We start from the raw sequence: 11,651 nt of genomic DNA, 5'->3' as shown, positions 1-11,651 counted from the left end.
TTGTCATCTATAATTTTTCTGAGATATTCTAAGACATTTTCGTGTTTGCTCAGTCATTTTTAGTCCGCCCTCTGCCTCCTCTCCGCTACATCCGGAAAGGCAGGTTTCCTTTTCTCTTCCTAACACTTGCAACCGTCGAAAGAAGAGAAAGGGAAATCCTTCACACACGACTTGCCAAGATTGGCATAGACGCCCTACAGTTTTCGCCTTCGTAACTCTCCCAATTCTATCGCAGTCAAAGTATTGGAACTGCAAATCAACACATACGAAATACGAAATATGTCTTGCACTTTCCTTGTAGGCTTACCCAGTCCATCCCCCAACTTTTCGGTCAACAAGGCAATTATGGATTTACATGTATTCCGTCTTGCGAATAATCCCGTGGGCAAGTGTTTATTTTGAGGCCTGCGCAAAGCACAGGCACATTGTTATTTATTAAGAGAGATAAAGAGCCTTCTTGCCCTTTATGGCACTGCAGTTTTAGAATGCGAAATTTAGCGTGATAATAATTAAGCACCAGCATTCGGCTACACGTAAAGAAGTTTACTAGTACAACTGTGCGACGCTCTGTAAAGAAGAGTTTTGCTTCGAACAGAAATATCTGGCGTATGTTGTAAATGTTTTGCTAGAGGCAAGTTACAACTGTCCCCACTGAGAGCGAAAAGTGCCAGGCCTGTGTTTGCAGAGCAACCCAAACAGTGCTCTTGGCACATATAACGTGTAGGGTGGGAAATTAACTAATTAGCCCAGGAACTTTTTCTTACTTTATCATCTAAAAACCGTGCTCAGTATGAAACGAAATCATGCACACTTACCGGTTGGATGCACGCGGCGTGTCTTGCGTACTCAGGTCCCAAGACACTTGCTCTGCAAGTAGAATGTAGAATTAGCGCAGCGCCATACTAAGGACTGGACACTGGTGTAAACAATCGTACACAATACTGAATACGAATTGTTTTAACACGTGTTGGAGAGTGTCTCTGTTTCTGTAGAGTTCAAAAATTCAGCAAAGAGAAAAGGGTGCCTGCATCTGTGGTTCAAAAAAGAATTGAAGAGTTCCCTTCTTGTGATGAAAAAATAGAAAAGGATGCCTCCATCTCTTTCGACATTTGATGCTGCAGCTGTTAACTATCACTCAGTGGAGCCGATTATCTCGACCTACACTAAAAAGCTGCGAACAAGTCGCTATTACTGCGGCAATCCGTAACGAAGAGCTTAACCATATTGGGCTTCGTTAACATGTGAATAACCGCCTAGCTATAGCGCAGCACGAGGGCTCCTCACGCTTCCATGGCTACTTCATCTTCGTTGAGATTCAGCAGAGTCCGTTTCATACATAGCAGGCAACGCTCCGGAGGTTGCTGAAGTAGTGCGTCCGCGAAACCATATCACTCCGCCTCGTATCATTCGTTCTTCTCGAAACTCCGGTCATTGTTTGGACGAATAGAAAGAAAGAACGGTAAAAAAAGATACGGTAGCATTGAAAATCACAGTGTAAGCTGTGAGGCGCTCAGTGTTCGGGCTCTCTGGCCATAATTTTCACGCAGAGTGAACTACTTTTTCGGCGCGCATTTAGTGATAGCGATTCGCTCTACCAACCGCGTATCATACCGCCACGTGTAATTTTGCTTCTCGAAGTCTCGACGAGTCGCAGGATGAAAATGTGGCAAGAGGTAAGACGAAGTCCAGGAGGTGCCAGTCACGGCCCTTAAGATTTGTCGCTAGGAAATATGTTCGTGTTCGCTTTGGTTGTATGGCGAACTACTTTTTGCGTGCGGACTTAGCCTGCGCGAACAGGTGCGCTAGCTTTGGCAGCGTTGCCTGCTATGTATGAAACGGGGTATAAGCGAAGGAAGAGGTGGCGACGTCGGACGAGCTGCAGTCGGCAGCCACGATGCGCCGTGAGGTATCGGCTTGGTTTGTGGTACACGTGGTCCAGAGACTTTTATCCCCGACTGTACAGGAAGGCTTTATGCATCGAGGTCAAACCGCCTTCATAATCAGATAAACGCTGTATAGGTACGGGACAATTCAAACAGTAAGTGGGAAGCATCTAGACTAGTTATTTCTTGACCGTGCCCGGACTAGTGACGAAGTGGCCGCTTGGTAAACTTGTGTAACCGACGAACAGCTTTCTCGCTGTATGAATCAGGGGCGGAAGAGGCGCTGCCTGGAGACCGCTTCACTAATTTTTCGTGTTAAGCAGTAACTTAACCTTCGTAGTCTATACATTTTATCCTTAAGCACGGACGTAGCACTGTGCAGAGAATAAATTCATACGCACTAAATGCTACCAGTAAATGGTAACATTTACCATGCTACCAGTAAGGCTAATGCTACATGCTAAATGCTACCAGTAAAGCGTGAAACAGTAAACGCTTTCGAACCATAAATATTTAATAGTATTTAGCAGATCTGAAAAGTCTAATCAGTCATTAAGGTCGTTTGGCTTTCACTGCGCCATTTTTTATTTAGGGCAACAAAAATGCGGTGCAAAACATGATTTTCCCCTTTCATAACAAACAAGAACTTTGGTACTTACTCGACCGTTGCGACAGCTATAAAAATTAGCGAAAGGAGGAAGAAAAGAACCTTCATCTTTTGTCAGCGAAAACTTCGGTAACTTTAAACAGTCGACTTCGACAGCAGTAAAGAGAGAACAATACATTCAACGAAAAAGCATCTTTTGACTTTGGATGAGTTCTGAGAACTCCGGCTAGAGCCAGCGATTGTGAGAAGCGATAGACATTGTGCACGAATATGCTAATGTTGAACAATTTATCAAATATTGTCTCACCCGCCGACATATCAGGGGGTCTAAGAGCGCACTACATATTCTCCGATCGCCCATAAAACAGGTCCGTCTGACAGCACAAGCCAGTGAAGCCCTGGAATGAGGACCCCACCCTCAGGCCTCAAGAAACATTCACCTGATTTTCATCATTAAAGTCTACCTACCTAGCTACTACGTATTCTGCACATTTTTTGTTCACCTTTCTATGACGTTTTAATTTGATGGCGCAGTAAACCTTTGGAAGACTACCTATCTGTCATCAAAAGATAGGCGACTACGTACCTAGTGATCAGTTGTCTGGCGCGCTATAACCCAACCAAGAAAGTACCAGGAACACAACCAGGACCGGAAAATAGAGGAGTGGTGAGTTTAGCTCACGACTCTGGAGTAGCATGCTAGGCTAATAACTACTGTCTAATAAGGCTAATAACCAGACAGACCTCTCCTTTATTCATTAAAATCTCACTCTATCTCTCTCGATCACGACTACGCGAGTAAAATTCGTGCGCTATTTGGTGAACAGGGCCAGAAACTGCAGTTCATGTGAGAGCATATGGGATAGTGAGCCAGGCTCAAGCCCAAGTTAAAAGAAATATTGTTCGTAGAAACCTGGCAGTAGCGAGTCAGTTGTCACAGTATATAGCGGTTGAAGCACAATATTAAGGTATTGTCATAAATGATTTCGCGCTATCCGGCTTCAGAGGCCGTTATTATAAGAACTCCAAAATGAAGAAATTCGAATATTCTTGCCGGGACGTAGCAACCCTGGAGGTTGCGGTATCAGTGGTTATGTGGGCAAGGTGAGCCCGCCCCATGCTAGCTTCGCAGTAGGCTTTCTAGGAACGAAAGACACGGAGGCGTTATTACCTCTCTTAATTCGCAGTAGTGATGGCCGAAATGACTAGAGTTTTTTTACAGTGATGTGGGTCAGAAATCTGACCAATGTGCTTTTACACGAGAACCGCGCGGTGGCAGAATCTGATATTTGGTCACAATACCGAAGTAAGCAGATACTGTGAGCCATAGTTATGAGGAGTCACACAGAGAACCAGAGAAACCGCTTTTAGTAACTCTGAAGGCCCCAATAAAACCCGAGTTGGTACACAATTATGCGGCTATAAAATTTCTTTTGAAATCCATCCATAATCGTCAGCGACACAAAAAAGTGGTAGAACGAAAACCGTTCAGGATAGGGATGCGAGATAGGAGCTACATTTCGAAAAGGCACGTGAAGTAACCTTTTAATTGATAATGCTAGGTCGGCATTTCTTTGCAATGAATTAATGAACACGAAAAATGCGCATGAAGAAGTCTCTTACAATGCGAGAGGGCGAATAACGTGACCTCAAAATGTAAATGAAGTTTAGTCAGTGGGACTGTATTTTTTTGTGGTGAGTATGCATTACGACGTTTTCCTAGGATAAGAGCAGGCTTCTGTCTATTGCGGCTGCTTTTCATGCATTTTGAATTTGCTTAAGAATGTATGATGTGTTCCCGGAGATTTTGCGTGTGCGGAATAACGGAATGGGGCGGCGTTATTTCTTGCCAGTTGCGATCGCGGGTTGGTTTTTGCTCATAACGACCGTGGCACGCGGCCACAAAACGACGGGCCAGCTTAATTTCAACCGAATCATACATAGGAAAAATAAAGTAGGAGTCATCATGTCATGACGTAACTAAAGCTGAAAACTTTTCCTTATTTATCTTAGGATTCTACATGGCATCGCATCCTTTACTACTGCGCAAGAGAGTCCTTGAAGCAATTTTTGAAACAAACACGACAGAAGAAGGAAATTTGAATAGGTTTTAGGCGCAAAAAACAGACGAGACACATACGAAGGTAACAGGACGAAGCGCCGAAGGAGGTAACAAGGTAACAGGCGCTTCGTCCTGTTACCTTCCTATGTGTCTCGTCTGTTTTTTGCGCCTAAAACCTATTCAAATATGAACCAAAACCAACTAGCCCAGCAGCAAGTGCTCTTAGAGGAAGGACAGAAAAGGGTTTATGGTTTGTGAGGGTTTACCGTCCCGAAGCGACTCAGGCTATGAGCGACGCCGTAGTGAAGGGCTCCTGAGAATTTCAACCACCTGGGGCTCTTTAACGTGCACTGACATCGCGCAGTACACGGGCCTCTAGAAATTCGCCTCCATCGAAATTCAGCCGCCGCGGCCGGAAAAGAAGTTGCCTCAATAAATACGCCAGCGCATGTCGGTATCTAAAATGGCAGATAGATTATAAATACTAGGACTGTGAATTGTGATATACAAATACGAGGTGAGGTACATTAAGAGACATACAGGGTGTTTCACCTAAGGCTTTACACAATTTTAAAAGTAGGCTTTTTGAGTTGGTAGAGCGCTTTTTCTGCATAGCATTCTCAACGGTGTAGTACACCAGAATACAGCTAAGATGTGCTAACTAGCAGGTTGGTTAACTAATACTGAACAGTTAAGTTTTTAACTAATACTGTTAGTCTCCTTAAGTATTGAAAGGCGCGCCGCCCACCGTAAGTAATATATATATATCATTTTTTCGAATTTCGAAAAAGCGGTATACCCTCGGCGCTTTGGCCCAAGAAAGTTTGGCAATTTTGACGAGTTACCTTCGCTTGAGGGACTGCTTTGCCTGCAAGCTTCTCTAAAGCGCTTGTATTTTGTGCGATGTAGCAAAGATTTGTTGGGTCACAGCACCGAGGGTTACTGCGTTTTTGGAAGTTCTAAAAACTGATATGGATATTAATTATGGTGGGCTTAATTAAGGAGACTAACAGTAGTAGTTAAAAGTTAACTAACAGTAGTTAACCAGCCTGCTAGTTAGCACGTCTTGGCTGTATTCTGATGTACTACACCGCTGGCAATGCTATGCTGAGGAAAGCGCTTTCGTAACAAAAAAAATTCTTTAAAAATTGTTTAAAGTCTTAGGTGACACACCCTTTATAGTCATCTATGACCCGCATCTCACACAACTAGGTGCGTCCCTGATTCCGCTGAACGTTAACAGCACTCCCTTTGAGCTCCGGAGAAAAGGCGAAAAGCTTGAGCAAAGATCAGTCATGCAGTTCGGTACATACGAGAAGCGGCTGTCTTGTAACTGTCACAATTTATCCGAAACTGCTCTGTCGCTAAGTGACAATCTTTTATGCCCTCCGAAGCCGTAATTCCCATTCTGGTACTTTTGTTTTAAAACGGTGGCCTTCCGATGAAAAACACTGCGCAGAAATGAGCGAAGCTTCGGTTCGAAGAAAACACCTCTGTAAGATCCCTTAAACGACGTTTTTTATCCGATGCGAAACATGTCTAAATACTTCATATTGCAATGCTACTCCAGTGCGGATTCTCGATGAGCGCTCGAGTGAAGCTTATGCAAAGAATTATGCGGCTTTAAGCACCAGTTATCTAGTTAATTAAGTTGGAGTCTTCAACATACCCTGCACCGTGAAATTGCTTCCGAGCAATATTTTCTGCTGTGTGCAGCTGCCGCTTGGACTCTTTCATCGTTTACTCAGCTGTGCCATCTTCAACGCGGCAGCGATCTGTGAAGTTGAACCAGAGAAGTGCGCGAAATGTCCGCAGGAAGCTGCCATGGTACTCAAAATGAAGCATGCATATGTGTTCAAAAGAATTAATGTCCGTCTATGGTGTAGTCAAAAGGTATCGCACCCCGGCTCGTCTTTTAGAGTTCCACGGATCAATTCATCGCATCAACGCACCTTTATTTTTATTTTTTTTGAGCTAGAAGGAGGAGATCTACTCCTGCAAAAGGCGTACGCTTGCCAGGACTGCGGCTCTTATGAAACGGTGGGGACTTTCGCACAAAAAAATATACTCCATCAAAAGGCGTTCCTAGCACTCCTTCAGTTCCAAGAGTGTAGACTAGTATACTCTCAACCCTCACCTGAGGGACGCCAACTTGTAGGATAAGCAAACGTTTTGAAACGTCTCAGATGGCTGATCCGTGCACCGTTATCTGAGACATTTATGATCGTTAATGTGAGAGCATTACATATCCCATTAGCTCTAAAGGCGGGCACGATATTCGTGAGTATTATCACCACATTCTCGCACGAAGTCAGCAGTGGACCACGAGATAGTGACCTCCAGAGCAAAGAAAATATCTTTAGAAGTTGATGGTAATTGCACCAACGACCTTCAGATTGCAAGGCGAGCGCGCAGACCGTAGGCCACAAAACCTCGGTACTTCTTGGCCAATAAAGGTGAACTTAGTGTTTGCGTTTCCTTATTAATGCAAACCAATGGTTAGGTGTAGGTGCATTGTTGGAAAGGAACAAATCTTTAATGAACCTTACAACAAAGATCCCGATGAGATGGCACTTTCGCATTAGAAGCATGTAAGCTGTCATAAGTGCCCTCGGTAACGTCTTCTAGGGTGCGTAGGGGCGTGTTGGAGATTACTGCTTAGAAGACACAAGCAAGAGTTATGCGCTTCGAGAATGAGGTTAGTGTCATGATTGCATGTTATGTTAGCTTGAAAATGGACTAGGACGTACTTGTTAATAGTGAAAAGCTGGACTAGAGTACAATGAAGAATGTGAGATCTTTGAATACAATTACAGGGACAAGTAAAAAAACAAACTAAGTTTTAAAGTAATTAAGGGTCAGTATCAAGACGAATGACATTCACTAACTGAACTGAGATCAACTTGGGAAGACTATTTTTAGAATCATAACGCATGTTGCGTTATGTGACACAAACAGCTGCAAATAACCTCATCTGGGGTGACAAGCAAGAAGTTAAAATGTTTATAAAGGTAAGGAACAGCAAGAGCTCCAAGACACTTCCATGCTGCATCGCGCACATTACTTTATCTGATGAAAGGTGGCTATTGGTGGTAATGAACGGAGTTCCTGAAATGTTAAAACCTGAATCCGAACTACTACATCACACTCAATTTTCAGTTATGTTAGGCTCCACAAAAGTGCATGATGTGGCAACCGGTCAAATCCCTGGAAAAAAATCGCGAAAAAGTGCCCCAATTCTTCTCCTAGCACCATATCATGAAATTAGCTGTGAATGAATCAGGCTAGTCGAGTCTCGCTTGAATATCCAACGGAAAAAACGTTACTACGGTGTTGTCGTCGGTTTATGGTTTATGGGGTTTTACGTCCTAAAGAGACTCAGAATATGAGGGGTGCTGTAGTGTTGGAAGAATCCAGAAAATTTCGAAGACCTGGGGTTCTCTGACGTCCGCTTAAATTGGGCAGTACACGAGCCTGTACCATATCTCCTCCATCGAAATGCGAATGCCGCAACAAGGATCGCACACGCATCTTTCGGGTCAACAGCCGAGCACCATGGCCACTAACCCACCGCGACATCTGAACCCGGTGTTGTGATCCTGAAGGCAATTCTTAAATTCACCGTAATTGATGTATTTGAGAATCTAAATTGTGTTAATGTAATGAAAGGGTAGTTCAAAGGATGGCAGTGGTTGCTAGTTTTAACTTCGGGTATTACTTTAGCTCTCTTTCAGTCGTTAGGGAATCATGGAGAAGTTATACTGAGAAAACATTGAGGGCAATATTTGATAAATGCTCTGCAAAGCGGTTTTAACTCCCTTATTCTTGGGGTCGAGAAGCGTACAGCTATAGGTAAGTTTAGTGTTGGTTAGCAAAAATGCAACTGCGCATCACTCATAACAGTTCGAGGCATGGAAACATGAAGATACGCGTTTGGGTAACAACTTAGGAAACGTCTTCCTTGATGAACACTGATAAGATTGTGAAAAGTTGAACAGCTGCGCACATTCTGGTTCTGTAATTGGGTTAGTATTTCAGCCAACGAGAAGGATACCTTGATTAGCGGGCAGTTATAAGGCGCCAAAATCTGCGCAGGTTATTTTTATCCATGTTGGCTAATTAATACGGAAAACTGACTGTGGAATTTTTTTCTTTTAGCAACATTTCACATTCTTTTTCGAGTCTGCTGACACATTTCCAGTGAGCTCAAATCTCGATTGGGGACTGCCTGTGTGTACAAAGGTTTCTCTCCTTATCATTGCCTCCACGCTGTTGCTGTCTATCGCAAGTCTCTTGCGCTCGACTTTGTATTTACCATCGTCTGTGTCCTTCTGCCGTTATATCAGTATTTAATATCGACTAATACCGCATAGAGTTTTCCTGCAGCATATTTCTCAAGCCGAACTGCATACATGATGCTGATGCATGGGCCAAGAATTAAGTAGTCCTTGACTTTCAATGAAGAACGCACTGGCGCTTGATCCGAAAGAATGAAAACATGCCGTTCACAAGTAGGACATCAGAATGGAAGTCAAGGTCACAGTCAGAATCCAAATGCTGTGAACTTTTTCCCGAATTAAAAACAGAAGAAACGCGCCGGAAATGTAATTGCACATGGGACAAAATGGAGAAGAAACACAAGCGTCTCCTTTGAGTGAGATAGTGTTCGACGTACAGTCTTTGTCAAAAGTTTAGAGCCCAGGGGGTTTGCTTCTAAGCCTTGTAGTGGGACTCCTGAAGCATTCATGGCAACCCTGCCCATTGGAGGAGGCAGGACCAGAAATCATCTTACCTTCAGGTAATTTGTAGCGCTGGAGATGCATTACGAACCACACAGTGTGGCTCAGAAGCAAACCCCCTGGGCTCCAAACTTTTGACAAAGGCTGTACATTCTATCAAAGCCAAATTCAAATTTATTTTCTTTCCGAGATGAAAAAAGGGGGTGACGGAAAAAAGCTGTGCATGCGCAGCTTGTACTATACTAAAGGCACAGGCCTTGTAATATAATAAAGGAATATAAAATAAACATTCACGTCTTTGCACACACTTCATCAGACGCCTGTAGAATATTTGACACATCATTATCGAAATATAAAACATTACTTGACATTTAATCTCAAATCATTATTGCTCCCCGACCAGCTGCTCCTTTTTTCGTTTAATGTCATCTGCGTGGGAGCAGTGCTTGCTTAGTTATATATTAATGCGGACGAATTATACAAGAAAGTTCAGCGCTCAAATTATTTTTCGACATAATTCCTACCCGCGGCGTTCTAAATTACCTCTGTCAGCACTGGCATGTCAGCCAACCTCTACGCACTGTGGTTTGCTGTGAAAGCTTTTCCTCTAATTTCTATCCAGATGAATACATCTGCCGTATGAGGACTTTACAATATGAGAGTAAAGGGTTCAGCTTTGGGCGCTTTAGACGAGATGCCTTTTAATAAATTTACGCAGACAGAAAAGCGCGGTGAAACTTTCGAACCCACCGCTAAAGCAAAGATGAAACGTGTTGGCCATCATGCCGCGGAGTTCGCAACTAGCTGAAAGATTAGCGAGTGCATGTGGAGCAGTGTCTCTGGAGAATAAAAGACTTCCGCACTTTGATATATTTTTCGGCTCTAAAAAGAAAGAACTTGTCGACTACTCTCAGTAATCTTGTTAAGCCTATTATAGCCAGTAAAGTTGCAAATGAGGCTGGTTGGTTTTTTATGCTTAGCTTAATTCTGCGCTACATATGCGTACGAACAACAACAAACGTAAAACCACATGTACAGACAGGGCGCAGACTGTCAACTGATTTTAGTAAGCGGGAAATTAATTTTATGTGAACAGTTCAGGAGATAAAGAAAATTGATCAACACAACATAAATGGTGGCGTCAGTGTGCTTGCGGTAGCTTCTCGTCTGCCGTTGATGAGCATACGTGGAGCGTTCATGTTTTCTGCTTAAGAATTCAATTTCCCACCCCGTCAACGCGATTGACGGGTAACCTAAGCACGTGCCTTCGTTTCCTGAAGGCATTCAAAAACACATTATATGCGTTGTTTGGGTTCGGCGGTCTCACAGTCCTATGGTACCGGATGCTGTGTTGTTTTCTCTCTTGGTATTTTATCGTCCTGACGCAGTGTACAGCGACACCCTTATTGTCATTCCTCTCTGTGTCTAACCAGAACTATTGTTCGATTGTATCCCATATTACTGTATTACTGAAATTAAAATCAACCGTGTCATTTATCACTGCTTTTGTACATTACGTTAATAGAATTTTTTTCAATATATAAAAAATTAGGTGTAGCTCACTGACACGCGTGTGGATGAGAGCCGGCAAGCTGTTGGCAGCCACAAGTCACCGCCTTGTCACGTGCAGCGTTTAGACTGCTTAGGTCAGTACCCTGCCACAAATGGACCATCACCAGACAGCGTAGAAGAAGCCACTTCAACTGCTGTCCACTGCGGACAGTATGATGTTTGTGAAGCACTTTGTTATTTGAATGATTCAATGCAAAACGAATCGTTAGCAGAGCAACTCATGTAAACCTCGTACGGCCTCTGCCCTTCTTGAACTGGCCATACGTATCATATGGGAGCCAGCTACACACACAATCTCCGTCCTTCCTTGTCGCGCCGGTAGACTTTGCGTCGGCGCGCTGCCAAGTTATCCGAAACGGGGTCGACGGAGAAAGTGCATGTCCTCCCTCCCCCGTTCGATCTTATTACCGGTTTAAGTTACGCTCGAGTCGATTGCGTGCTCAGTCGGGGGTGTAGCTCAGATGGTAGAGCGCTCGCTTAGCATGCGAGAGGTACTGGGATTGATACCCAGCACCTCCATTCTTTTTGCACTCCGAATACCTTACAGGAGGGCCCGGAGATCTTTTTTTTAATCGGGAAAGTACCCTTCTGCATTACAGATTCATATATGCATATGCAGGCTGGTGTCAGCTGTGGAAGCCAACAAGGCCCGGTGTTGGCGCCCACGTGTCCAGATTAAGGTGTAAGTTAATTCCGACGATATGGGGATCTTTAACCTGCGGTGGCGTCAACCAACATATTGCTGTTTTTTTAACATTTCGTCACCATTGAAGTGCGAACTCTATGAA

The 11,651-nt window shown here is 43.7% G+C and overlaps 1 non-coding gene across 1 annotated transcript; it reads left to right on the top strand.

Annotated features, from left to right (window-relative positions):
• The first annotated feature begins 11,309 nt into the window (after nt 1-11,309).
• Nucleotides 11,310-11,382, top strand: TRNAA-AGC (transfer RNA alanine (anticodon AGC)). Its single transcript has one exon. It is a non-coding gene; the product is annotated as a tRNA-Ala (tRNA).
• The last annotated feature ends 269 nt before the right edge of the window (nt 11,383-11,651 follow it).

Source organism: Amblyomma mixtum, chromosome 8, assembly GCF_055824585.1.
Source record: "Amblyomma mixtum isolate Tamu chromosome 8, ASM5582458v1, whole genome shotgun sequence".
In the NCBI taxonomy this organism is placed as follows: Eukaryota; Metazoa; Arthropoda; class Arachnida; order Ixodida; family Ixodidae; genus Amblyomma; species Amblyomma mixtum.
Note: the sequence above shows the minus strand (reverse complement) of the source record. Positions and strands in the feature narration are given on the sequence as shown.